This window comes from Hyla sarda, chromosome 10 (genome assembly GCF_029499605.1).
Source record: "Hyla sarda isolate aHylSar1 chromosome 10, aHylSar1.hap1, whole genome shotgun sequence".
Classification (NCBI taxonomy): domain Eukaryota; kingdom Metazoa; phylum Chordata; class Amphibia; order Anura; family Hylidae; genus Hyla; species Hyla sarda.
In genome coordinates this window covers 110,364,570-110,390,873 of record NC_079198.1, presented here as the reverse complement: position 1 = coordinate 110,390,873, position 26,304 = coordinate 110,364,570, and the positions used below count along the sequence as shown (strand labels likewise).

The following is a 26,304-nucleotide window of genomic DNA, read 5'->3' as shown; positions in this document are numbered from 1 at the left end:
GCGTGCGTAACGACTTGATGGCGGCGACGGAGAGCGAGGATACCCGGCCGGCAGCAGAGACGTTCTGGAGCGACGGGGACACGGCGACAGCCATGGAGCGACATCCAGGGCAGCGGTGTCTGGTCCGGAGCGGAGGGGACACGTGAGTGTTACCTCCTATGCAGTGGTCTTCAATCTGCGGACCTCCAGATGTTGCAAAACTACAACTCCCAGCATGCCCGGACAGCCAACGGCTGTCCGGGCATGCTGGGAGTTGTAGTTTTGCAACATCTGGAGGTCCGCAGGTTGAAGACCACTATTGGGTTCAAATTCTTTATTTTTTTAGATTTTGCACCTATAAATTGGGTGCGTCTTGTAAGCCGGTGCATCCTATAGGATGAAAAATACGGTACCTTACCCCCCTGTTGGTTGGGATTAACGGCACAGATACGGGCGCATTGTCCTTTTTGTTTTTTCATATTCCGCAGGACACTATCAGTGCAATAGATACAAAGGGGGAGATTTATCAAAACCTGTGCAGTGGAAAAGTTGTCCAGCTGCCCACAGCAACCAATCAGAGCGCTTCTTTCATTTTGCAGAGGCCTTGTTAAAAATAAAAGAAGCGATCTGATTGGTTGCTATGGGCAACTGGACAACTTTTCCTCTTCACAGGTTTTGATAAATCTCCCTCTTAGTGTATGCAAATAACCGTAAAAGACTTGGCACTGATTATGCCTCTCATCCGAGGCCAATGGTCCGGAAACAGTATATACGGCATATACAGCAATAGTTGGTATGCGTACCTCTCACCTAGCAAGCTCTAGATGTTAATTGGTCTCACACACAGCAAACTTGATAGCAAAAGGTGAACGGCCATGTCACCGGCCTTGCTCGTTCGGAGCTGCCGCTCATGATGTCTGCAATTAACCCGATGGCAGGGGATAGAGACCGTAGCTCCGACCTGGAAAGTCCGGAGCAGACGTCTGACGTCAAAGATTGAGTTGCAACAGGTGGATGTTAGTAAGGTGTAGTTCCGCTGTAATAGCCGGTTTAGGAACAAATCCTTAGCGATAAAAGATCTCCATATGGCAATAGTAGTGCGTCAGATTACACCAGTTCAGACTAGACATTTTTCAGGGACTAATAGGCTGATAAATGACCCCTTCCTCAGCAGTAGTGCATAACTATTTTATACTTCATATTGTATATCGCAAGCAGTAGTAGTGCCTATGTACCATTTAACATTTTAGAGCAGTGGTCTCAAACTGTGGCCCTCCAGATGTTTTAAAACTTCAACTCCCAGCATGCCTGGACATCCAACGGCTGTCCAGGCATGCTGGGGGTTGAAGTTTTAGAACATCTGGAGGGCCACAGTTTCAGACCACTGTTTAAGAGTATTACATGCCTCTCACAAGGGCCCTGTGTTAGGGTACGTTCACACGAGCGGACCCACAGCATATTTTACGCTGCAGATGCACCGCAGGGGTCCCTGCATGGTGGCTTTACATGTGCCTGCTCGTAGCAGCAATACACCGCTACGAGTAGACACACTGTGATGTGTGAATCACAGCGCACATGTGCATGGAGCAGGGGGAGCGGCCGCGATGTCTGCGAGTACACATATCACAGTGGCGGGTCTGTTCGTAGCGGTGTATTGCAGCTTAAAATACGCTGTGGGTCCGCTCGTGTGAACGTACCCTTAGGATAGGATTTTATGAATATTCTTTGAAAGAAATTATTTTAATAACTCAGCTAGTATATCCTCGGACTTGTTTAGCTTGTTTAGCTTCACACATTCTTTATACTATTTTGGAGTTGGACTGTTCTGTGGATTGAGCACCACAGGATTAATAGGAACCAGTTTATGCTGTGCATGAAGTGGGACCCTTCTAGTGGGTGGTAATCAGTGTGAATGGGTACCCGCTGTGCTGAGCGCTATATCTCTTTGTTGTCTTCAGCAAACTGTTTGCTGGCTTTCTTGTGCATCTTCTATAGAAGAGGCTCCCATCGGGGACGACAGACATCCAGACCAATTTCATGCAGTGTGCGGTGTATGGTCTGAGCACTAACAGGCTGACCCTTCAACCTCTGCAGCAATGCTGGCAGCACTCATACCTCTATTTTTCAAACACAACATCTAGAAATGACGCTGAGCATGTGCACTCAAATTTTTGGTCGACCATAGCAAGGCCTGTTTTGAATGGAATCTGTCCTGTGAAACCACGGTCCACCGTGCTAGAGCTTAGTTTCAGGATCCTGGAAATCTCATAGCCTAGGCCATCTTTGTGTAGAGCAACAATTCTTTTTTTCAGATCCTTAAGAAAGTTCTTTGCCATGAGGTGTCATATTGAACTTCCAGTGACCAATGGTGTGAGAGCGATAACACCAGGTTTTAAAAATTCCTGCTTCCCATTTCACACCTGAGACCTTGTAACACTAACGAGTCACATGACACCGGGGAGGAAAAATGGCTAATTGTGCCCAATTTGGACTTTTACACCTAGAGATGAGAAAAGACATAAGAAAATATTTACAAAAATGTGAGGAATGTACAATGTCTATATATACAGTGCAGATCGCCTCACAGTATAATGCCATATATATGAGAGACACCCCAAAGTTATAATGTCATGTCTATATGAGGTGACCTGTATGTGTATATATAATATATATATATATATATATATATATATATATATGGACATTATACTTTGTGGGTGAAAATAAATAAATAAATATACTTCAAGGAAGAAAGCAGTACTCCACTAGAAATGGTGCACAGGTGCCCCCTGTTGTCGGTCTGGGTCAGAGATCCAAGCTAGATAATCAAATAAATAACCAAATAAAAAAAAAAAATAATATATATATATATATATATATATATATATATATATACATACATATACATACACATATACATATATGTGTGGCACCCCAAAGTATAATGGCTATATAGAAAGGTCACCACCACAGAGAGAGAGAGAGATATTAGATTGATAGATCTCTCTCTTTGGAGGAAGACTTTGGTGGGATTTTCTTATTTGCTTCTGCAGCGCATAGTGGCAAAATTGCACAATTTCAGCAGCATCCTACCTCATGATGACACCTTGATTAAAAGATGCTCCCCTTTCCACTGCAGGAACAGGAATTAAAAGATTAAAAGCAGCCCCTCTCCAGCCACACCTCATTGTTTTGCTGTTCCTGCAGGGGTCGGGTTCTGCCAATACTCCATGGAAGAGTCCCTTGGTGGCCATGGTCTCATGAGTGGGCAAGGCTGGTGCTACCATAAGGAAGCCAAGGCATTCCCCCCCCCCCCCTTCAAATGAGGTAAAATGAATAATACATGGTATACATCACCCCTCAGTACTGTAGAGGAGCAGGGAACATGAATCCCTGCTTCAGTACTTTACCTGGGCAGCGCTCTGCTTACCCTACAATGTAATTACACGCACATGCAGGATAAGCAGAGTGCCGTGGAGAAGTTCAGTGCTGCTCCAGGAACTATCTACCAGCACTATCTGCCTGCACTATCTACCGGCAATATCTACCTTCCTACTTGCACTATCTACCTACCTACTTCGTTATCATGGTGCACGCTGTGGAAATCGGGTCACTCATGACACCACTGACTTATATCCCTCCCCTGATAAATGTTGTTGGGCTAAAGTGTGGCTGGGAAGGGACTGCTTTTATCTTCTTTTTTACTGTTCTCACAGTGGAAACTGGAGCATCCTGCAATCATGGTGCCACCATGGGGGGGGGGGGGAGGGCTTGTAATAAACAAATTAAGCTTAAGAAATCATTTTCACTATTTTGTGCACAACCCCAGTCTTTGCGCAAAAAAATTAATTGGCGGCAAAGAGCTGCAGCACTCACCTAGTGATTGGCTGAGCGGGCTGTCAATCTGCTCATCTCCAAGGGTGGGGGTCATAGCACTTAGGAGCATGGTAGGCCGGGTCCCGTACAGGAGATTGCAGAGGGGTCCCAGCTGTCGGACCTTTTTTTCCTATTCTGTGTACAGGGGATAAGTTGTGTTCTCCAAGGAAAGATGATAGAAACAGGAGGCTTCTACATGGCTGCTTCCAGTGAGTGCCATTCTCCAGTCTCAATTGACAAATACAGTTGTGGGATGGTCACACATAGTTTTCTTTGTGGAAGCCTCTTCATTATTGGATTCAGACACCCAGCTAGGGTGAAACTACAAATCCAAGTAGGGATGTCCCAAAACCATTTTTGTAAGGCAAAGTACGAGTAACATAGTAACATGGTTCATAAGGTCAAAAAAAGGCAAATGTCCATGAAGTTCAACCTACATCCCTACTGTGTTGATCCAGAGTAAGGCAAAAAATCCTTATGAGGCTGATGCCGTTCTGTCCCTATAAATCTAGTATCCATAAACTTTAATGTTATTATTCTCCAGAAATGTATCAAGGCCCCTTTACAACATTTTTATTGAGTTCACTATGACAACTTTCTCTGGCAGAAAGTTCCTTAGTCTTACAGTAAAGAACCCCCGTCTGTGCTGGTGGAGAAACCTTCTTTCCTCTAGACGTAGAGGATGCCCCCTTGTTATATATACAGTCCTGGGTGTAAATATATAATGGGAGAGATCTCTGTACTGCTCCCTGATATATTTATAAATAGTTATTCGGTCGCCCCTAAGCAGTCTTTTTTTCTAAACTAAATAACGCCAATTCTAATAATCTTTTTGGGTACTGTACTCGCCCATTCCCCTTATTTCTCTGGTCGCCCGTCTTTGAATCCTGATCCGCTCCACTATATCTTTCTTGTACACTGGTGCCCAGTCCTGTACACAGTATTCTATGTGTGGTCTGACTAGTGATTTGTACAGCCGTAGAATTATTTCCTTGTCTGGGCATCTTTTAATGCACCCCATAATTTTATTTGCTTTGGCAGTAGCTGCCTGACACTGGTCACTACAGCTAAATTTACTGTTAACTAAAACTCCTAAAAATTCATATCAGTTGTCCCCAGTGCTTTTTCATTTAATGTATATTCCCAGCCTTAAAAGGGTATTCCGGTGGAAAAACAAACCTCTGTCTGTGTCAGGTACTGTACATAGTAGAAGCAAATCCCTATAGCAAACCTCTCCAGCTCTGGACAGTTCCTGACATAGACAGTGGTGACAGCAGAGAACACTGTGGTCAGACTGGAAAGAACAATACAACTTTTTATGTAGTATACAGCAGCTGATAAGTACTGGAAGGATAAAGATATATAAATATAAGTAATTTACAGATAAGTATAACTTTCTGGCACCAGATGACTTGAAAACATTTTTTTTCCACTGGAGTACCCCTTTAATTTTCCCTCCTCATGTGCATAACCTTACATTTATCTGTGTTGAATCCAACCTCTAACCTATTCATATTCATTTGTAACAGTGCACTTTCCTCTAGTAGGTTAACCACTTTGCATAGCTTTGTCACATTATTGACACTTTAGTACACAGTCCCTCTACAAGTTCAAAAATAAATATGTTAAAAAGAATAGTGCCCATAACTGACCCTTGTGGTCTCCACCAGAGATGAGCGAATTTGTGAAAATTTCTATTCGGCCGATTTGCCAATTTTTTTAAATAAAAAATTGTTTCCATCTGAATAAATTCTTGGCGAACTTTTATTAGTAATGTATTTTAATGATATGTTCAATATGTGTGATTCACTTTTTTATCTCTATTTTTTTAGGTAGTACTACTACTCTCAGCATGGAACAGACTGTTCCATGATGGGAGTAGTAGTACCTGTGCTAATAGACAGATCGCCCTGGGTGTCACTCCTGCCACCTGCTGCGATCGTCCTGTACAATGTATAGATGCGGGCGGCTGTCTCGCATCTAGATAGGACAATCACATTGGGTGTCAGGAGTGCTGTGATCTGTCCTTAACTGCAGGTACTACTGCTCCTAACATGGAGCACACTCAGCTCCATACTGGGAGCTGTAGTACCTGCATTAATAGAGAGATCGCAGCAGGTGTTACTTCTGACACCCGATGCAATCGTCTTGTATAGATGCCGTGTATATATATACCTATTATTCATATTTCTTGCAGAGAGCTGTGATTGGCTGGAACCATCTGGCCAATCACAGCTCTCTGGGGGAAATATGAATAAGTTATGTGAATTTCTATTCATATCACTGGCCAGCCGGAGTATAGTGCAGAGATGCGAGTGCAGGAGAAAGCTGCTTCATCTCTGCAATAGAAAGGACGATAGCATCGGGTATCAGGAGTGACACCCGGGGCGATATGTTTATTAGTACAGGTACTACAGCTCCCATCGTGGAACAGTCTGTTTAATGCTGGGAGTAGTAGTACTACCTAAAAATTTAAAAAAATAGAGAAAAAAAAGTGAAACACATACACACACAAAGGGGTTATCAAGGAAAAAAACTTATATATATATCAACTGGCTCCAGAAAGTTAAACAGATTTGTAACTTACTTCTATTAAAAAAAATCTTAATCCTTTCAGAGCTACTGAAGTTGAGTTGTTCTTTTTTGTCTAAGTGCTCTCTGATGACACCTGTCTCGGGAACTGTCCAGGGTAGAAGACAATCCCCATAGCAAACCTATTCCACTCTGTGCAGTTCCCGAGACAAGCATAGATGTCAGCAGAGAGCACTGTTGCCAGGCAGAAAAGAACAACTCAACTTCAGCAGCTGATAATTATTGGAAGGATTAAGATTTTTTAATAGAAGTAATTTATAAATATATTTAACTTTCTGGAGCCAGTTGATATATAAAAAAAAGTTTTTTCCTGGAATACCCTTTTAAACACAATATTAAAATAAATTACTAATAAAAAAAATGATAAAAATTAATTATCAAAAATATATTATTTTTACATTTAAATGGCCCCTTTCTATATGTTTATTATTGTCAGCTACATTTTTAGGTCCCTGCCCGCCCACATAAATTGATCTCTGTTTAAAAATTACATTTTTCTTTTTCTTTTTTGGTGGCTTTATAATTTTTTATACACCCAAGAATGGAATCTACATTTTAGGCTGCTTTCACACTATGAGTATTCATCCGTTATTAAACATCCGTTTTCTGTATTGTATAATTAAACAACGGATGTATAATAACAGATTAAATAACGGGTGGTAACGGCTGAATAATTTCTGTTCGACATGCGTCTGATGTGATCAGAAGTTATTAAACAGGGGAGCGGGCGGCATGCTCTACTCCCCTGCGATGTGTGGTGTATTTTTACTTTCACTTTTAAATTCCCTGCCGGGAGCCCTGAATGGCCGCCACCAAGGAGCCCCAAATGTATGCCCCCCATGCATATTTATAACAATTCATTGGCCCCAGTGTGTTTATAATAATTCATTGGCCCCAGTGTGCTTATCCATATTCCCCCAAACCCCCCCCCCACCCAGCAGCAGCGTGGACATGTCGGGAACCGGCGGCGGCGGTGAATGAATGAAGCCGACATGTCCCGCATGTAGACTTCATTTATCCACCGCCCGACGTGTCCATGCTACTGCCCTGCTCCGTATGGAGATGAGCAGCAGAGAATAGACATGTCCCGGCGGTGCACCATATGGAGATGAGCAGCAGAGAATAGACATCTCCCGGTGGTGCGCTGATTGTGCTAGGAGCAGGGCAGCAGCGGTAAATGAATGAAGCCTACATACGGGACATGTCGGCTTCATTCATTCACTCACCGCTGCCTGTTCCAAGAAGATGAGGAGCAGGCAGCGGGAGGGGAAATAAGGACACTGGGGTGGGGGTCGGGGGGAATAAAGATAAGCACACTGGGACCAATGAATTATTATAAACACACTGGGGCTAATGAATTATTATAAATATGCATGGGGGGCATACATTTGGGGCTCCCGGCGGGGAATTTAAAAGTGACAGTAAAAATACACTGCACATTGCAGGGGAGTAGAGCATGCCGCCCCTTCCCCTGTTTAATAACTTCTGATCGCATCGAGTCTCAGAAGTGAGACTCGGTGCGATCAATTCCTCGCCCCATGTACTACAACCCCCATCATGGAACACAATATGTTCCATGCTGGGGGTAGTAGTACAAACACTATTGTAGCCTCCCCAGCCACCGGCAGACTCCCGCAGCTGGGAACTACTACTCCCATCATGGAAACAAGTCTGTTCCATGATGGGAGTAGTAGTAGTCCCAGCTGCGGGAGTATGTAGGCAGAGGTTTTAAAACGGCCATAAAATTACGGTACATGACGGATGTTGTAGCCGACAATAATAAAAATGTAGAAAGGGGACATTTAAATGTAAAAATAATATATTAAATAATATCAATTAATTTTTTTAATATTTTTTTTTAGTAATGTATTTTAATATTGTGTTTAATAAAGTGTGTGTGTATGTGTGTTTCACTTTTTTTTTTTTCATTTTTTTTTTTTTAAGGTATTACTACTACTCCCAGCATGGAATAGACTATTCCATGATGGGAGCTGTAGTACCTGTACTAATAGATTGCCCTGGGTGATACCCGATGCAATCGTCCTTTCTATCGTAGACATGGAGCGGCTTTTTCCAGCGCTCGCATCTCTGCACTATACTCCGGCCGGCCATTCATGTGAATAGAATTCACATCACTTATTCATCTTTCCCACAGAGAGCTGTCATTCGCCAGATGGTTCCAGCCAATCACAGCTCTCTGTGGGAAATATGAATAATAGGTATATATACACAGCATATACTCAAACTACAGTGGGACCAGAGAAGAGCGTCCAGCTGCCCGCATCTATACATTATACAGGACGATCGCATTGTTTCAGAAGTAAGACCCGCTGTGATCTGTCTATTAATGCAGGTACTAAAGCTCCCAGCATGGAGCTGAGTGTACACCATGTTGGGAGCAATAGTACCTGCAGTTGAGGAACAGATCACAGCAAGTGTCACTCCTGACTGGAGAAAGCCGCTCGCATCTATACATTATACAGGATGATCGCAGGGGTGTGGCTAATGAAGAAATTCGTTATTTCGAATCGAGTCGAAGTTTGGATTCGGTCCAAATCACATTTTTCATGAAATTCGGAACGAATTCGACTTCGTCAGATTCGATTCGCTCGTCTCTAGTCCCCACTAGTAACAGTCACCCAACTCAGAGTATGTACCATTAATAACCACAATGGGGGAGATTCTCAAAAACTACTGTAATTTCTGTTCCAGGGATATTATTCACACCTTTTTTTTTTCCTCACATTTTCAAAGGTTTTTTTTTGCTGCTTTGAAAATATGTGAAAATTCATTTTCGCGACACTTTTTTTTTCTTTTTTCACAGCTATTTTTTTTTTTCATTTTGTTGCAGCCATATTGAATTTCTTTGTGCCAAAATTACAGTTTGGTGCCAAAATTGCAGTTTTTTGCTCCAAATTTTATATCCCAGAAAACTCTGGCAGAAACATCTCACGAAATATTCCATGGTTACTAGTGCCCAGACAAGCGATAACTGTATAAATAAAACATTTCTGAGCTTAAGTGTGAGTGCAGGTGCAGTGACCACGAGAAAAAAAATGTTTTTTATTTAATAACCTTTTTCAATAATAATTATTTCTTTTTTAAATAATTACTTAAATTTCATCTTTTCAAAAAAAAAAAAAAAAAAAAACGGAAAAACCCCACAAACAATAAAACTACAACCATTTCTGTGATTTCTACAAAAAGCTGGTGTGAAATTTTTGTGTAAACTGGACTCTCACCTCTTTGAAAATATCATGTAAAGCAGACAATATACTTGGCCACGCCCACTTTTACAAAACTGATGTGAACAGTGTAAACTGCGGCACAAAGCTCTTTGAAAATGTGGTCGATACTTTTCGCGCAAAAAAATTTGCCGCAAAATAGATTTTTTTGGCCGCAAAATTCTTTGAGAATCTCCCCCAATGTCCATACAGTTGAGGTTTGCTTGGCCTAGTGATTAGCAGTGAGAGAGTTTATATAGACAAGGAATGAACAGCGGAGGGCACTTTTCTTGCGGCTGTATTCTTACACCACTCATTTGTCTTACACTAGCTGCATGTAAATATTTATAGGGGAGTAAAAGAAGCCAGAGATGCCTTTTCTCAAGTCAGGGGTCAGCACTTAATAAAAATGTTCCTGCAGATGAACACAGAACTTTGGATCTTGCCGATGGAGTATGAGCTATTCCCATCTGGTCACTGTCTGGATGCTCTGTCTGTGTCATGCTGACCATGTCTAGTCTTCATTTGTCTGGTTTATTTTTATGTAATTTACTAATCGTAATTAGTGTCCAGAGTGTTTTTTTTTTTTTTCATAAGCCAAGTTTTTTTGCTGCTTAGCTATGAAATAAAATTTCACAGAATAAAGTAAGAAAAGTCTTGCATAAAATAATGATAAACATCAGACTAAAACTATGTTGTGGTAAATTACAGATCAACATGAGCAAAACATTGTTTTATAATCTGTCTCCAAACATGGGAATCAAGGGGGATCTGGTAGTTCATCACCAATGTTACTGGAATAGAACCACCTACTTGAGTTTTATTAGGTATCAGTGTCTCTAGAGCCTGAGATATTACTGTATATAAGGGAAGGTCTTCTTATTCCCCCTGAGACATCCTGAACAAACTCTAAGGCCCCTTTCACACTATAAAAATACTTCCGTTATGAACGCCCGTTATAAAAAGCCTGGAAATCGGCAGTTATACGGCCGGTACAAAATCACTAACGGCCGTTAGAAAATCCCATTATAGTCTATGGGATTTTTCTAATAGCCGTTTTAACCCGTTATAGCCCGTTATTTATAACGGCCGATAGTAACAGGAGAATTAGTCCATGCACTATTTCTTCCGTTCATTCGCCCGTCACAAAATAATGTCCGTTATTAATAATGGACGATAACCGGTTAAAATGGCTATTAGAAAAATCCCATAGACTATAATGGGATTTTCTAACGGCCGTTAGTGATTTTGTTCCTAGACGTATAACTGCCGATTTCCAGGCTTTTTTATAACGGGCGTTCATAACGGAAGTATTTTTATAGTGTGAAAGGGACCTAAGAGGAGATATATCATTGTTTATTTTTCCTTTTATTTTGCTTATGTGCAACATATTTATCATACTATGGCAGGGGGGTTGATAGATTTGGCACACGTAAGCAAAAAACAATAAATCACTTCAGAACACCATTTTGTGACTTTTTAGAAGAGCTCTCCAAAGGCAGTTTGGTAAGCCAAGTCTGAGCTGGAATAGATTTGTGTTTTGGAGAGGTTTGCAATTCTTTGTGCGACATTCACACTTGATGAATCCATTACAACTACAAGTAAAAAATTGTAATTGACTTTTGTAAAAATCGTTTATAGCTCTTTGCTTACTTTGTAAAGTCACATGCGACATTTTATGTTCCGAATATAAGCAAACAAAAGCTCTTAACACAATGATATCCCCTTAATATCTTTAAAGGGGTACTACTGTGCTGACAACTTATCCCCTATCTAAAGGATAGGGGATAAGTTGTCAGCACGCGCGGGGTCCCGCCGCAATCAGGCACATATTGGTATGTGCTAAATATCTTAAAGCACATATTAGTGAAGGTCCAAATGCTGTGATAATCACAGAATGCTATAAAATCAGTGGTACTAGTAAAATACATGTCATTGATCTCCTGCTGTGTATTTTACAAGGGACCTGTGTTTAGCCTGTAGACTCACATGAACCCTTAAAAGAAGAGATGACAGTAAAAGAAGAGGTATGATGCTTTCCTATAGGAACTGCCTATTAATTTGGTGATATAATAATGGTGACTGATCACTAAGCAGCAAAACTTAATCTATGACAATTTGCCTTCCTGGTCTCTAACTTTGGCCCTTAGTAATCAGATTCCCACAATACTTATAGTAGAGCCAAATAGCATAAAAGCATGCAGTCGCAAGAAAAACATACAAAGCACAAATCTAAAAAAGATCCAGAATGAATTGATGGAACAAATTATGATGATTGCAATCAGGAATGAAGCAGAAGATGACAAAAAAGAGCAAATACTGACCCTCTGTAGCTATCCCTAATATTTTCCTTGAACTTCCACTGAACACTAACCTCACTTTCCCTGCAATTTCCCTATGGAAACACTCTGAATCTCCCTAGCAGAAACAGTAAGGCAGTGCAATAAGATAAATGCATTAAAAACCACAGCAACTGCAAAATCTAAAGATCAGAATCAGAGCATATGCTATAATCCCCATAGAATGGTACAAACCAGGGAGTTTTAAAAAGAGGTTTATCAGTCAAATATACTTAAAACAATCCAGGGCTAGCAGTTAAGATCAGCTGATCCAGAGCTCTAAGACAATTGCATAGAACCTGCCCCAAACAGACTAAGGGCAGGGTCACAAGGAGCACATCCGCAGTGTGTTTGAAGCAGCATATGCACCGGTGGCATACACAGAGGGACTGCAGAGCGAGCTCCCGTCTGAGTGTCCTCTCATAGCGGCGGATTTTTACAGTGGGAATTCCGTCACTATGAATATATGTGCAATATAACAATGTAGACATTTAATTGAAATTCAAGGTGTCTGTTGTTAGCTGTCTTTTTTCATTTATAAATACCGTCACTTACCTGTCAACCAATTATCTGATCTGACGAAGAGGGGGTCCCGCCCCTCGAAACGCGTCATCCATTGGTACCTGTTGTTTTATTGTTTTAATGTTCTATGGAATAAAGTAGTTCTTTTTTGTACTATACTACCGACTCCATCCCCTTTATGACTGAGAGGAGTCTTGGACTGACCAAGGAAGAGCGCTGAGTACACCTTTTTTCAATACCGCAGGCTGCGGTTTCTTGCTTCTCACGTCACTATGAGCCAACACACCATCGGCGCATCCGCAGTGTAAAATATGCTGTGAATGCACCCTATGTGATCCTCCCCTAAGGCTGTGTTCATACTATGGAATTTCTGGTGGACATTCTGTGTACAATAAGCCTGCAATTAAAGATTATTTTCATAAGCAATTAGTTGTGTTAAATGGTCACTCTCATTAAAAGTAATTTTTGCTATTGCACTCCTTATGGTAAATAAAAAATATTTCTAATATACTTTGTTTAAAAAAAATGAAGTTTTCTATGTTTTATTTTTGCTTAAAAAAGCTCAAGAGTACAGGTTTCTAGATAGGCAACCTCCTTAGTTCCCCCTGACGCTATCTTTCTCTTCCCTTTCCTTCTGGTCTTCCCCTTTTTACTCCCACTGCCCCCCCCCCTCTATTCCTCCTCTCTTGTCCTTTTTGTGTTGTCCTGTCCTTGTTTTTGTTTGTTTTTGTCTGTCTTCTCTGGCCCGGTATTGGGCCTCTTGGGATTCTCTAGTTGACTTCCTAGTTTACGCATTGCCTGCCAGTTGAGATTTTTATGACGTGCTCTACCTTGTCTTTCTCCTGTTTTTTTTTTTTTTTTGGTATTGATTTGCACTTTACTCTACCATATATCTTGTGATGTTCTGACCTTATGTTGAAAAACCTTAATAAAAATGACAGTTAAAAAAAAAAAAAAAAGCTCAAGAGCACATTTTCCCCATCTTATACACAGACTTGGGACCGAGGTCCAAACACAGAAAGTGCAGCCTGGAGTGCTGAGGGTGTGTGTCCAGCCTCATCCAATCATAGCTCTTCTCACACTTAACTGCCATATGTTGTTGGTTGAACCCCCCTCAGCACTCCAGGCTGCACTTCCTGTGTGCACTAAGTCTGTGTATAAGATGGGGGGAAATGTGCTTTTTTTAAGCACAAATAAAACATAGAAAACTTCATTTTTTTTAACCAAAGTATATTAGAAATCTTTTTTATTTACCATAAGGCGTGCAATAGCAAAAATTAGTTTTAACCCCTTAAGGGTTTTTCAGTTTTTGCACTTTCGTTTTTTCCTCCTTACCTTTTAAAAATCATAACCCTTTCAATTTTCCCCCTAAAAATCCATATTATGGCTTATTTTTTGCGTCACCAATTCTACTTTGCAGTGACATTAGTCATTTTACCCAAAAATTTACGGCGAAACGGAAAAAAAAATCATTGTGCGACGAAATTGAAGAAAAAACGCCATTTTGTAATTTTGGGGGCTTCCGTTTCTGCGCAGTGCATATTTCGGTAAAAATGACACCTTATCATTATTCTGTAGGTCCATACGGTTAAAATGATACCCTACTTATATAGGTTTGATTTTGTCGTACTTCTGGAAAAAATCATAACTACATGCAGGAAAATTTATATGTTTAAAAATGTAATCTTCTGACCCCTATAACTTTTTTATTTTTCCACTTACAGGGCGGTATGAGGACTCATTTTTTGCGCTGTGATCTGAAGTTTTTATCGGTACGATTTTTGTTTTGATTGGACTGTTTGATCACTTTTTATACATTTTTTAATGGTATAAAAAGTGACCAAAAATACGCTTTTTTGGACTTGCGCGTACGCCATTGACCGTGCGGTTTAATTAATGATATATTTTTATAGTTCGGACATTTACGCACGTGGCGATACCACATATGTTTTTTTATTTACACTTATTTTTTTATGGGAAAAGGGGGGTGATTCAAACTTTTATTAGGGAAGAGGTTAAATGACTTTTATTAACACTTTTTTTTAAACTTTTTTTTGCAGTGTTATAGATCCCATAGGGACCTATAACACTGCACACACTGATCTCTCATGCTGATCACTGGCGTGTATTAACACTCCTGTGATCAGTGTTATCGGCGCTTGACTGCTCCTGCCTGGATCTCAGGCATGGAGCAGTCATTCGTCGATTGGACACCGAGGAGGCAGGTAAGGGCCCTCCCGGTGTCCTGTAAGCTGTTCGGGACGCCACGATTTCACCGCGGTGGTCCCCAACAGCCCGTCTGAGCAGCCGGGATACTTTCACTTCAGACGCGGCGGTCAGCTTTGATCTCCGCGTCTGAAGGGTTAATACAGGGCATCACCGTGATCGGTGATGTCCTGTATTACCCGCGGGTCCTGGCCGTTGATAGCCGCCGGGACCTACCCGATATGACGCGGGGCCACCGCGTGACCTCCTGCATCGTTAAGGAGTTAATGAGAGTGCCCATTTAAGGAGTTGCTCCTCATAGGTTACCTCTGGTTAGGCCTTGAATGTGAGTGGCTGCCGCTGTTCAAATTACTATATGCTGAGTGCCGGCACTAGGAATAAACACCAGAAAAAAGTTTGGTACACACTGGCTTGCTTTATTAAGTGGTTACATGCTTATATGGATTCATATAGAGTAAGATTGTTTATCACATAAAAATCATTGTGTTAAATTTTGATTGGTTAATTAAAGGGGTAGTCCAGTGGTGAAAAACTTATCCCCTATCCTAAGGATTGGGGATAAGTTTGAGATCGCGGGGGGTCCGACCGCTGGGGCCCCCCGCGATCTCTCTGTACGGGGCCCCGGCTCTTCGCCGAGATAGCGGGTGTCGACCTCCGCACGAGGCGGCGGCCGACACGCCCCCTCAATACATCTCAATGGCAGAGCCGGAGATTGCCGAAGGCAGCGCTTCGGCTCTGCCATAGAGTTGTATTGAGGGGGCGTGTCGGCCGCCGCTTCGTGCGGAGGTCGACACGCCCCCTTCCCGCAGGCTGTCGGGGCTCCGTACAGGAGATCGCGGGGGGCCCCAGGGGTCGGACCCCCCGCGATCTGCAACTTATCCCCTATCCTTAAGATAGGGGATAAGTTGTAAACCACTGAGTCACCACTGGACTACTCCTTTAAGTATATATGTTCATATAAGGCATAAGCATCTGTTAATCATGATCATGCGCATTCATTCCTAATATTTTCCTTGTCATCGATATTGACTTCTTTTTCTTCAACTCTGTTTATATTAACTTCTTCTTTTACTTCAGCTTTCGTATTGCGTCAGGCACAGTTCTGACCGCAGGCACCATCTTCAGTTACTTGCATAAGCTGGTATATTTGATAAGGGTAATAATATTCTGTAGTGGAGGAGAAGATCATTTGTAAGTTACATAAGGGGAGAGGTTAATGAGTGATCTGTACCGAAGGGTGGGAGGGAGTTAATGAGGGACAGAGATCGGACCAGACTGGAGGTCTTCTGTGTGTTTGTGTGTAAGGGATGAGTTGTTTTTTGAGAGAGAGAGAGAGAGAGAGTTTGTGGGGAAGGCTAGAGTTTTGCAGAGGCCCAGAGGAGTATATATATATATATATATTGTATTCCGTGTATATATATATATATATATATATATATATATATTTGGAGAGAGAAGATGGGCACCCAAAACACTTGAAGGGGTATTCCAGGATCTTTTTTTTATTTGACTATGCTACAGGGGCTGTAAAGTTAGTGCAGTTCATTATATAGTGTCTGTACCTGTGTGTTATGGTGGTCTCACAATTCTGTGATTTTTGCCACAATATTTATTTTTTAGGGATAAGCCATGCGTAACTGGCTTATCCCCTGACTGCTGAGCAGTTAAGGGTTAAAAATACCCCTCTGAGTTAGGCTGGCCCCCTCCCCGCCTGTGTATTCTGCCCAGCAGGGGGCTTTGTGTTTTTCCGGGCTTCTGATGTTCCCTCCCCTCATTGATATTGAAGTCCTTCTCCCCCTTGTTTGCCAATTATCTCTTTGACCCAGAGATTTGTAGATTTGTCTGCCGGCAGGATGGATATAGCAGAGCAAATCCAAGCCCATGTGGAACGGGAGGTTTGCCCGCTTGCTGGCGGAGCTTTCTTCCCCTCCGGTTCCATCTGAGGCGACGTCGTCTTACCCGGGAGGCAGGCGGTCTTCTTGGCAGTCCCGCCCTCCTGCAAGGCTCAGTCCCGGTGATGCGGCCACTTCGACTCCCAGTGGTAGGTCACGTGAGGCTGCGTCTTCTGCGCAGCCGCACTCCAGTCAGTTCCCCTTTGCGTCCGGCTCCCTCCCCCAGTCTGCCATCTTACCTCACGGCGGCAGCATGGGCGCACAGGCCAGCTCTGGATCCTCAGGAGAGTTGGCGGTCCCCCCAACTCAGGAGCCGGCCGCTGATGCCTCCCTCCTTCCCCCACAGACGGATTCCTAACCTCCCTCCTCTGCTTCCTGCTCTCTGCTGTTTTCTCCATCTCCGGAGGTTCCAGCAGCACAGCAGTGTGCCCCAGCATTATTTTTGCAGCTTCTGCCCCCCCTCTCCCTGCTGCAGATGTGTCAGCGGCTGCTGCGGCACCTCTTCCTCCTGCTCCTCTGGCTAGCAGTGGGAGCAGGGAGTGTAGTCATGCCCGCTCCTGCTGTTCGTCCCCCTCTAGGTCCAGGGTGGGGAGCAGGCATGGTTGCCACCGCTCTTGCTCTGGATCTAGGAGGTGTCACCGCAGGTCCTCCAGAGTTTCCCATTCTTTAGTCCAGAGCAGGCGCTCCCGCTCATCCCACTGGAGGTCTTTTTCTACTTCATCTGGACCCTCCAGCTCCTCGGTGTCCTCTGATGATGGCTGCTAGCGCTGTTCCGAGCGGCGGCTGAGTTCCCGTGGTCTGGTGGTTGCCAGCGCGCCTCTGCCCCCCACTCCCAGCGGTGGTGAAGTTCTTACTGTGGTTCCTGTTCCTTCTACCTCTTTTGGACCTTGTGAGTGTTCCTATTCTGGGGCTTGGGGGGGTGGTGTGGGTTCTAATTTGGTGACTGCCCTTAGGGCCCTGGCTGACCGGTTGTCCTCATCCGGTTCGGCGGTGCAAGCTATTTTAAGGGTTTCTCCCTTGGGTTTGGTGCCTAAGAAGGAGACAGGGAAGTTCCGCCTGATTCATCATCTTTCCCATCCAGTTGGTTCTTCAGTTAACGACGGTATTCTGGAAGAGGATTCTTCCGTGCAATATGTGTCGTTTGACAGGGTGGTGGATTTGGTCAGAAAAGTGGGACGGGGGACTTTGTTGGCCAAGTCTGATGTTGAGGATGTTTTTCGCCTTCTCCCTGTACACCCTGATTGTTACCATTTGTTGTGTTGTTTTTTTGGATGGGGCTGCTCATATAGAGTCACTATTTTGAGATTTTTGGCTCCTTTCTTGAATGGGTGGTGAGATATGAGACTGGTTCCTCGGCTGTGACGCATTACTTTGGATGATTTTTTGTTTGTGAGTCGGGGCGATTCCAGACTGCCATTTTTTGCTTGATACTTTCAGGTTTTTCATGGGGCGTTTTGGTGTCCCTTTGTCCGAGGACAAGACTGTGGGCCCCTGTATGGTGTTGTCTTTTCTGGGTATTGAAATTGACACGCTGGAAATGGTCTTTCGCCTCCCTCGGGAAAAGGAGCATTTGAGATCGCTGTTGCTTGGTTTTCACGGGGCGAGAAAGGTGACTTTGGTGTCCTTGTTGGGTTTGTTGAATTTTGCGTGTCATATTATGCCAATGGGCAGGGTTTTTCCCCGCAGGCTTTCCTTGGCCACCAAGGGTGCTAAGCACCCGGACCACCCCGTCTGTATTACTAGGACCTTGAAGGCAGACGTCTCGGTTTGGCTGAGTTTCCTTGACTCGTACAACGGTCGGAACTGCTTTCAGTCCTCCGTGGTTACGAATGGCAAGATGGCCCTTTTCACGGATGCGGCCAGTGTAGTCGGTTTCGGTGCAGTTTTTGGTTTGCGTTTGAATGTGGCTGAGTGGCCGGAGTCTTGGCAAACCTCATTTTTGTGTTGCAATCTTGTTTTATTGGCTGAGAGTAGTTTGCGGGTGTCCGTGGAGATGGACAGACCCAAAATCCTTCTGGCGCTTCTCCGGGATAAAACAGATGGCAAGGATGCTGTGTAAACTTTTTTTTTTTTCAAATTACAATAGTAACATGGGCAACGAAAGTTACATAGATTCGGGATATGCTGGACTACGCGTTTCTAGAGGGGATTCTAAAGGGGATTCCTCTCTTCGTCAGGGGATTCTTCTCTTGTCGGTGCCGACAAACAGCAGCTCCCGGAACCCCGCTGAACCCGCATCCTAACCGCCTACCAGCGGCGCTCAAGTAAGCGGCTCCCGTCCATCTGCCAGCATCAGGATCGCCCACCAGCGGTGCCGACAGCTGGCGGCCCCGGAATCTCACTACACATCACCTGCCCAGCATCGGGCCTGATGCTGGGCAGGTGATGTGCGGCGAGATTCCAGGGCTGCCAGCGGTGCCAATGGACAACGGCCCCTGGAACCTTGCCGCACATCAATCAAAGCGCATCCCAGAGTTGTGCCTGTAACCTAGCACAACTCTACAAGGTGAGCAGCATTCCAATTTTTTTTTCTTTACCCCACCAAAGGTTATGGCACTATCTCTGCGTTTTCCTCCTTTTTTTTATACCCCCAATCTTGTTTTATTGGAATTGTTCCCGATTGTGGTTGCAGTTCAAATCTGGTATAATGATTTGCGTGACCAGCGGGTGTGTTTTTGGTCTGACAACATGGGGGTTGTTCAGGCCATTAATGGCCTTTCTTCCAACTCTCGGGGGCTGCGGTGGCCCCAGGTGCTGGCGGAGGTGGTTGGCATCAGTCGGATGTCCCGGTGTCCTGTGCTACTTGCTCGGCATGTCGGGGGGAATGATCTGTGTTCCACACCGTTGGCGGAGCTTCTGACTATGATGCAGGCGGATCTGGTGTTATTCCCTGCATTCTTTTTGGAGCTCCTTCTTCTGTGATCAGAGATTGTTCCCCGGGCTGTGTGGCATGGGGCCCGTGATGTGGATGCAGTGGAGTGGGTGTGCCGGATGATGGTTAACGCACGGATGTCTAGATTCGTGCGGCTCCGTTCGGGGGGGGGGGGGTGGTCAGACACGTGCAGCTGGAAGGGGACAACCGTGCTTTGCTTCGGTCTGATGGAGTGCTCTTGTCAGATATCGGGCTCAATATCTTTCTTTCGGTATTGCAGCATGGGATCGAACATAGACTTTATCTCTTGGGTGCGGGTGAGAGCCCAGTGTAGGGTTAACTGGTCTTCTCTGCGATGGAGAAATGAAGAGGATCTGGGTCATCCTGGGTTGACCTGTGCAGCGGCGGGTGTGACAGTACCTCCCAGAGTGCCAAGAAGCCTTCGATGCCTTTTTTGTTGATATGTTTTATAGTTATTTATTGTTATTTATAAATAAAAGCTGTGGCCGACTTCTACCCACATAAAAAGTTAAATTGTTGTTCGTCTGTTATTTTAGTAAATAAGGGGAGGGGGGAGGGATTATTGGTACAGTAGCAACAATTTATGGGTCTCAGCAGTCTTAACAGCGTACAAAATTACTCAGGTCTCGGGATTTCCCAGGTTGCAGTGTGCCAAGACCTGAAATCACTAGTCAGATGATCAGAGGGAGTCCGTCCTGCTTCAATGGGTGGAGCAACCGCTGGGTGGGAGAGAGTTCATTTTGCAACAGCTGTAGGCACCCTGATTAGAAAACACTGAAGTATTGCATTGAAGGGATCACAGGTGTGTTTCAATGGGTCGGATGGCTGATGTGTGGGAGGGAGGAAAGTGACCTCATACTACAAGCATGGAACTATGGGATGTGTAGTTTAGAGAACGAAATTCAACATTAAATACTCAGTTCTGGCAGGTACATCCTACTAAAATCACCTTTTGGTGGATAACCCCTTTAATCTTCCACTTCCTGCATCTCCTTTCTACAACTATTGCGAATCTGGCCTGTAACACTGTGCCTGATAGAGGAGTTGCAGGAAGCAGAAGGATGTGTGTGCTTTGCCCCTTCTTCGCTGAACAGGCTGCTGTGGACCGCACTTTCATATATACATAGTAATTTTTACACTGCGGATCCGCCGGTGACCCAGCCCAATAGTGTGCCTACATCTGTTCCCCTATCCCCTCTGCCCTGCTCACAGCAGCAATCGAGGCTCAGACATTGCGGCCGTGATTCGTTATGTGTGACTCTACCCTAAGTCCGCTCAGAAATTCTGTAGTGTGAATGTACCCTAAGGAACTAGAGAAAACAGAAGAGCAGGAACATTCTTCTGTCAGAGGACAAACCCTTTAATGGCAGTAATGGAAAGCTTTAAGCCCTTATTATTGCCAACCACTGGCCTCAACCGCAGATGTACAACAACTTCATGTAAATTATTGTATTACAGGGGATACAAGACATGACTGTCTGACCAAAGAGGACAACATACACTGGAGTAGCCATGAAGAAATCAGTACACTGGAGCGATTACTGGTCTCTTAATGAAAACCTCCCAAGGACACTAGGCATCATTTATTTACACAGGGGTCAGTACCCCTCACAGGACTGCACTGACATCGTCTGTTCATGCCCAATGACTGAACACTGAAACAAACATGTTCTTGTGATCCCAGTTTATGTCTCACCTCTTTGTGCACAACATCTGCTGTTCAAGTCTTAGGGTGGAAAATATGTTCTGCTGTCCGCCGATGTTTACTGACTGAGTCATGGTTTTGGGGCAAGTGTGTGTCGACCTGTTATGGAACAATTTGGTAAAAGTCTGATTTATGTCATGATGACTAACGGGTCAGAATCCCGCATTTCTTTCACATCACTCAAACACTTGTTTATCTAAGCATGTCCTGCAGCCACATTCTTACGTCTGAACAATGGTGGTAATGTTCACATGGAAATCCTGCAAACAGTTTTGATTCTGATTTGCAAAAAAAATATTTTTAATACGGATGGCGATGCGTTTCGGCACAGCTAAAACTCCAAATTAGATTGCAACTTGTGGAGTTTATACCTGTTTACATTTACAGCCAGTTAAAGCGCAACTGTCATGGAAATTATACCCCCCAGACTAATAACATGATAGTATAGATGATGATACGTGTAATACAGCTGTACTTTTGGCTGCTGTTTATCACTCTTTATCAGCAGGAAAATAGTTTTATCGTGCGGTCAGCAACAGTCGGATAGGCGTGGCTGGGGATTGTAATGCCCCGCCTCCGCCACGCCTATCCCCTGTAAGTGAGCACTAGACCACGGTGTGATTGACACACAGGTCCCCACCCCCCGATGTCCATGATGTGCGGTCCGGCGTGACTCCACTGAGCCTATACATATAATGTGCACCTTTATGTTATATGAAATACAGTGCCCGTACTCCTCTTCTTTCTTCTCATGGTGCCGGGGACGCGCTGCTTCTGCTTTCACTATAGGCAGAGAGCTCGCTCCCTGCCTCTAGCACTGCGCAGGCGCACTGAGCTGGCGGCAGACAACGGGAGCGAGCTCTCTGCCTATAGTGAAAGCAGAAGCAGCGCGTCCCCGGCACCATGAGAAGAAAGAAGAGGAGTACGGGCACTGTATATATAAAGGTGCACATTATATGTATAGGCTCAGTGGAGTCATGCTGGACCGCACATCATGGACATCGGGGGGTGGGGACCTGTGTGTCAATCACACAGTGGTCCAGCGCTCACTTACAGGGGGTAGGCGTGGTGGAGGCGGGGCATTACGATCCCCAGCCACGCCTACCCGACTGTTGCTGACCGCACGATAAAACTATTTTCTGGCTGATAAAGAGTGATAAACAGCAGCCAAAAGTACAGCTGCATTACACGTATCATCATCTAGACTATCATGTTATTAGTCTGGGGGGTATAATTTCCATGACAGTTGCGCTTTAACCTCTCAATTGAATCTGATTCAGTAGAGCACAGGTCATGGTTGAAGCTTTATCACAATGAAGCTGCAACACAATCCAGACAGTAGGGGAGACACTGCACAAAACCACAATGTGTGGACAACATCCAGACTGCGTACTCATACTGAATACAGACTGCTGTCAATACTTCATATACAGAATACATGCTGCTGTAAGTAGTCTACATGCAGAATGCCCCACAGCCTTATGGTTGAGCAGATCAAGCTCAGTCCCACAGTAATCTCCATATAAAACCCAAGATGTGTGACAAAGACTTCTTTACTACTGTATACAAGTGCATTTTAGAAACAATTAAAACTACATGTGTCACAAACCAGTTTCATGCTCGTAATTTTGAGCTTGGGTACGGGAGTGAAACATATCTGTGATATATGTAGTTTTAAATACTTTCAAACTATATTTTCTTTATCCTGGAATAACTAATAAACTGCGATAGTTACCATGGGACAGTGATTGATCTGATCCATCTTGTTTTTAGGGAAAGTCCATCCTGCTGTCTAGTAGCCAGTTTTAATGATGATTGTCTGAAGATTCATCAGAAAAGACTGAAAGAGCAAGCAGTCCATTACTGGCTATTCATCAAGCTTTCCTAAGAATTTTGCCTCAGCTTTTCACAATTTCCCTATGTGAGTACATATCATTACTATGGGCAGCAGGAGTATATTGTTTGTACAATAATGCGCTAGGGGAATGTCCTCTCTCTCTTTTTTTGTCTCTTTTTACCTTATTTGCAGAATACAGGCTGCTATAAACTGCACTTGAAAGCTGCAGGAAATGGTTGGAAATCGGAAACCCAGTCACTGCACTATACTCTATAGAGATTGAATATGATAGTAACAGTATATGAAGTTGCTTAATCCAGAGAAAAACTAGTTACTGTTCACTGTGCCACAGACGATTTGTGCTTATTTTGATGCTTAGACACAAGGAATGACAGATAAAAAAAACCCAGGCTGTTGTCACATGCATGGAGAGGTAGGAGGACAGTGTCAGAGCCCTGCTATAGATCTCACATTTCTTTGTAGCATTTCAATTATTTTTACTGTACCTTGTACTAGTATAGTGCATCTTCCCCTCTCTACCCCAATGTCAGATCACTATGTGCTAGAACACTGTACAGACAGTACATTGTATGATGGACATTCTGCATTACCACTTGACAGAGGTATGTACAATGAGAATACATACAGTCTTATTATTCCGGATCATTACAAACTTATTGAGAAATGGAATGAAGTGGAAAAACGACAAATATTGTGATGTACCATTGTATCTAAATTGGCTACTATGGTCAACCAAATTGGACCAATCCAGAATTTCTTCCAGATAAAGGATAAACAACCCTCCTCCAATCAGGAGATCTCTTTTTGCAGCCCTCTGCATTCTCCCAAGGCCTTTCAGTCTCAATCAGAATTCAAAGATATCTCAAAGTAGTGGAAACACCCAGACAAAAGATTCTCCTATACATAGTGCTTGGACCTCATGTATCCATTTCCCTCATGTACAAAATGGAAACTAAACCCTCGGATACAGCTTCCTTCTAGGTTGCCAGATCGAACATTTTGCCAAGTCTACCTTTTTTAACAGCAGGCTCAGGTCTCCCTTCTACTTCATTCAACATGGCTGCCATGGAATGGGTGCAACAACTTCAACATGGCTTTGTTTCACGAACACCCCGGCAGAAAATAGTAGATTTTTCCTACCAATTTACTGTGCTGAAAAGTATCTCTGTGAGGCCAACATAGATACTGCCTGTCCTCTCTCTTGTGGTTCGGGCTCCATCATAGCCATCTTCAGATCAGTTTGAATCATGTTCTGGTTGGTAGATTCATCATCCAAGCTTTCCTTTGTTGGCTCTTTTTGGGTCCTGCATAGACGAGATCATCTCAGGGGCTACAGGTGCAAAAAGACTAATCATCAGAGTAATGCCATAATACAGCACTACCTCCAGGAAAAGCATTTCTTGTTTTCTCTCCTTGCTACTTCACCACCCCTTGTTCCTCTTGACCATATCCAAATAGGAAGTCCTCCTATGAGTCCTGTAGCTTTAAGCGCTCTTGCCCTCATCTTTCTAAACAAGGCATCAATAGGACTACTTCCTCTGTCATAAGGGCAGCCTTTATTTGACTTCCCTAAAGTGGCTCTTTTTTTGTCAAGGATGTTTGGCTTATGTTATTTTCTGTTGAATGGGCCTTGGAGGTAGTCTCTTCAGGCTTCATTCCATTTTTAAGTCTCCTCAACATCTTGGAAGTGAGGGCACTATGCCGAAAATATTGGATGACTCTCCTAGCTAGTCATCCCATTTGTGTCCAGTCAGACAATTCCATGGGGCTTACTTCAGTCATTTGGTTTGGACATGCAGTCTGGCACACATGAAGGATGCATAATAATCCACAAAATAGGTTGTAGAAACAGATTTAGCTTAGACAGCTTAGACATTAAAGGAAAATGGTCATCTGTTCACCCACACTAAACCCAATACATTTGAGTTATAGTGTGGGTAAACAGGAGATCGATGATTAATGGTTAAGTGGTTAAATACATACCTGCGCTCCGGAGATCTGTCCCTCCGAAGATCGGCATCCATCTTCAGTGAATTGCACGCTGGAGGCGGGCCAGCTGGATCAATTTGAATATTCATTGTCACCGGTCACCTGAGCGCTCAGTTGGCACAGCGCTCACATAACCCGTGATAATGAATATTCATATTGAGCCGACTGGCCTCCAGCGCGCAATTTAAGATGCGTGTATTGGTTTTAGTGTGGGTGAACAGATGGCCTTTAAAATGCATATGCTCATGATTAAGAGGGTTTACCCCGAAATGTTGCGTCAAGCGAATGTAGGGGTCTAGTTTGATCTTACCTGTGATTATTGCATTGTAATTCTCACATCTTGAGAAATTTTCTTGTGAAACTTTATGGAAAGAAACAAATTATAGAAATCAATAAAGTGCCTGTGATTCCGGTCTGTTATACCTTGGAGATGTGTATATGCATTTTAGTGCCTAAGCTTAGTCTATGTCTATGCCTTATTTTGTGGATTGTTATATATCTGTTACTTAGCTCAAGATAGTGGGGCCTTTTTGCATTTGAAACTAAAGCTGACAATTTGTGTGCAGTAACAAGTGTTTGTTGGACAGTTATGAAGGATGCAGACAGGATAGTTGCCTCTCTGCTGTGTAAATTCCCAGGGTTGACAATTAAGTTGTTGACTTTCTCAGTCAAGGAGAGTGGTCTTTCCATCTAGAGACTTACTGATCTTAATTGCCTGGTGGTTTTGGTTGGCTATTGGCGAGGCACATCATGTCAAGGGCAGGGAACCCTCCCCCTTACGTGCTACTGCTCATTCCGCCAAAGCAGTTTAAGCTTCCTGAGCTGTGTGGCATCAAGCTTCTGCTCAACTAGTTTGCAAGCACACCAGCTGGTCCTTCCTTCACACTTTCATTATTTTTTATAGCAAGTACACATTCCTATCTGCATATGTTTCCTGGGTGGTAGGGTCTTGCAGGTCACAGTGGTCTAGATGTATTTTAATCCCTTAAAGGAGTAGTCCAGTGGTGATTCAGTGGTGAGCAACTTATCCCCTATCCTAAGGATAGGGGATAAGTTGCAGATCGCGGGGGGTCCGACCGTTGGGGCCCCCCGAGATCTCCTGTATGGAGCCCCGACAGCCGGCGGGAAGGGGGCGTGTCGACCTCCGCACGAGGCGGCAGCCGACACGCCCCCTCAATACAACTCTATGGCAGAGCCGAAGCGCTGCCT

The 26,304-nt window shown here is 43.8% G+C and overlaps 1 long non-coding RNA gene across 1 annotated transcript in view; it reads left to right on the top strand.

Moving 5' to 3' along the window:
* LOC130294548 (uncharacterized) overlaps nt 1-26,304 on the top strand; it is a 73,781-nt gene that overhangs the window by 13,166 nt on the left and 34,311 nt on the right. Inside the window, exons 2-3 of the long non-coding RNA XR_008848532.1 lie at nt 23,022-23,169; nt 23,278-23,518. This is a non-coding gene — a long non-coding RNA (uncharacterized LOC130294548). The remainder of the gene's footprint in view (nt 1-23,021; nt 23,170-23,277; nt 23,519-26,304) is intronic.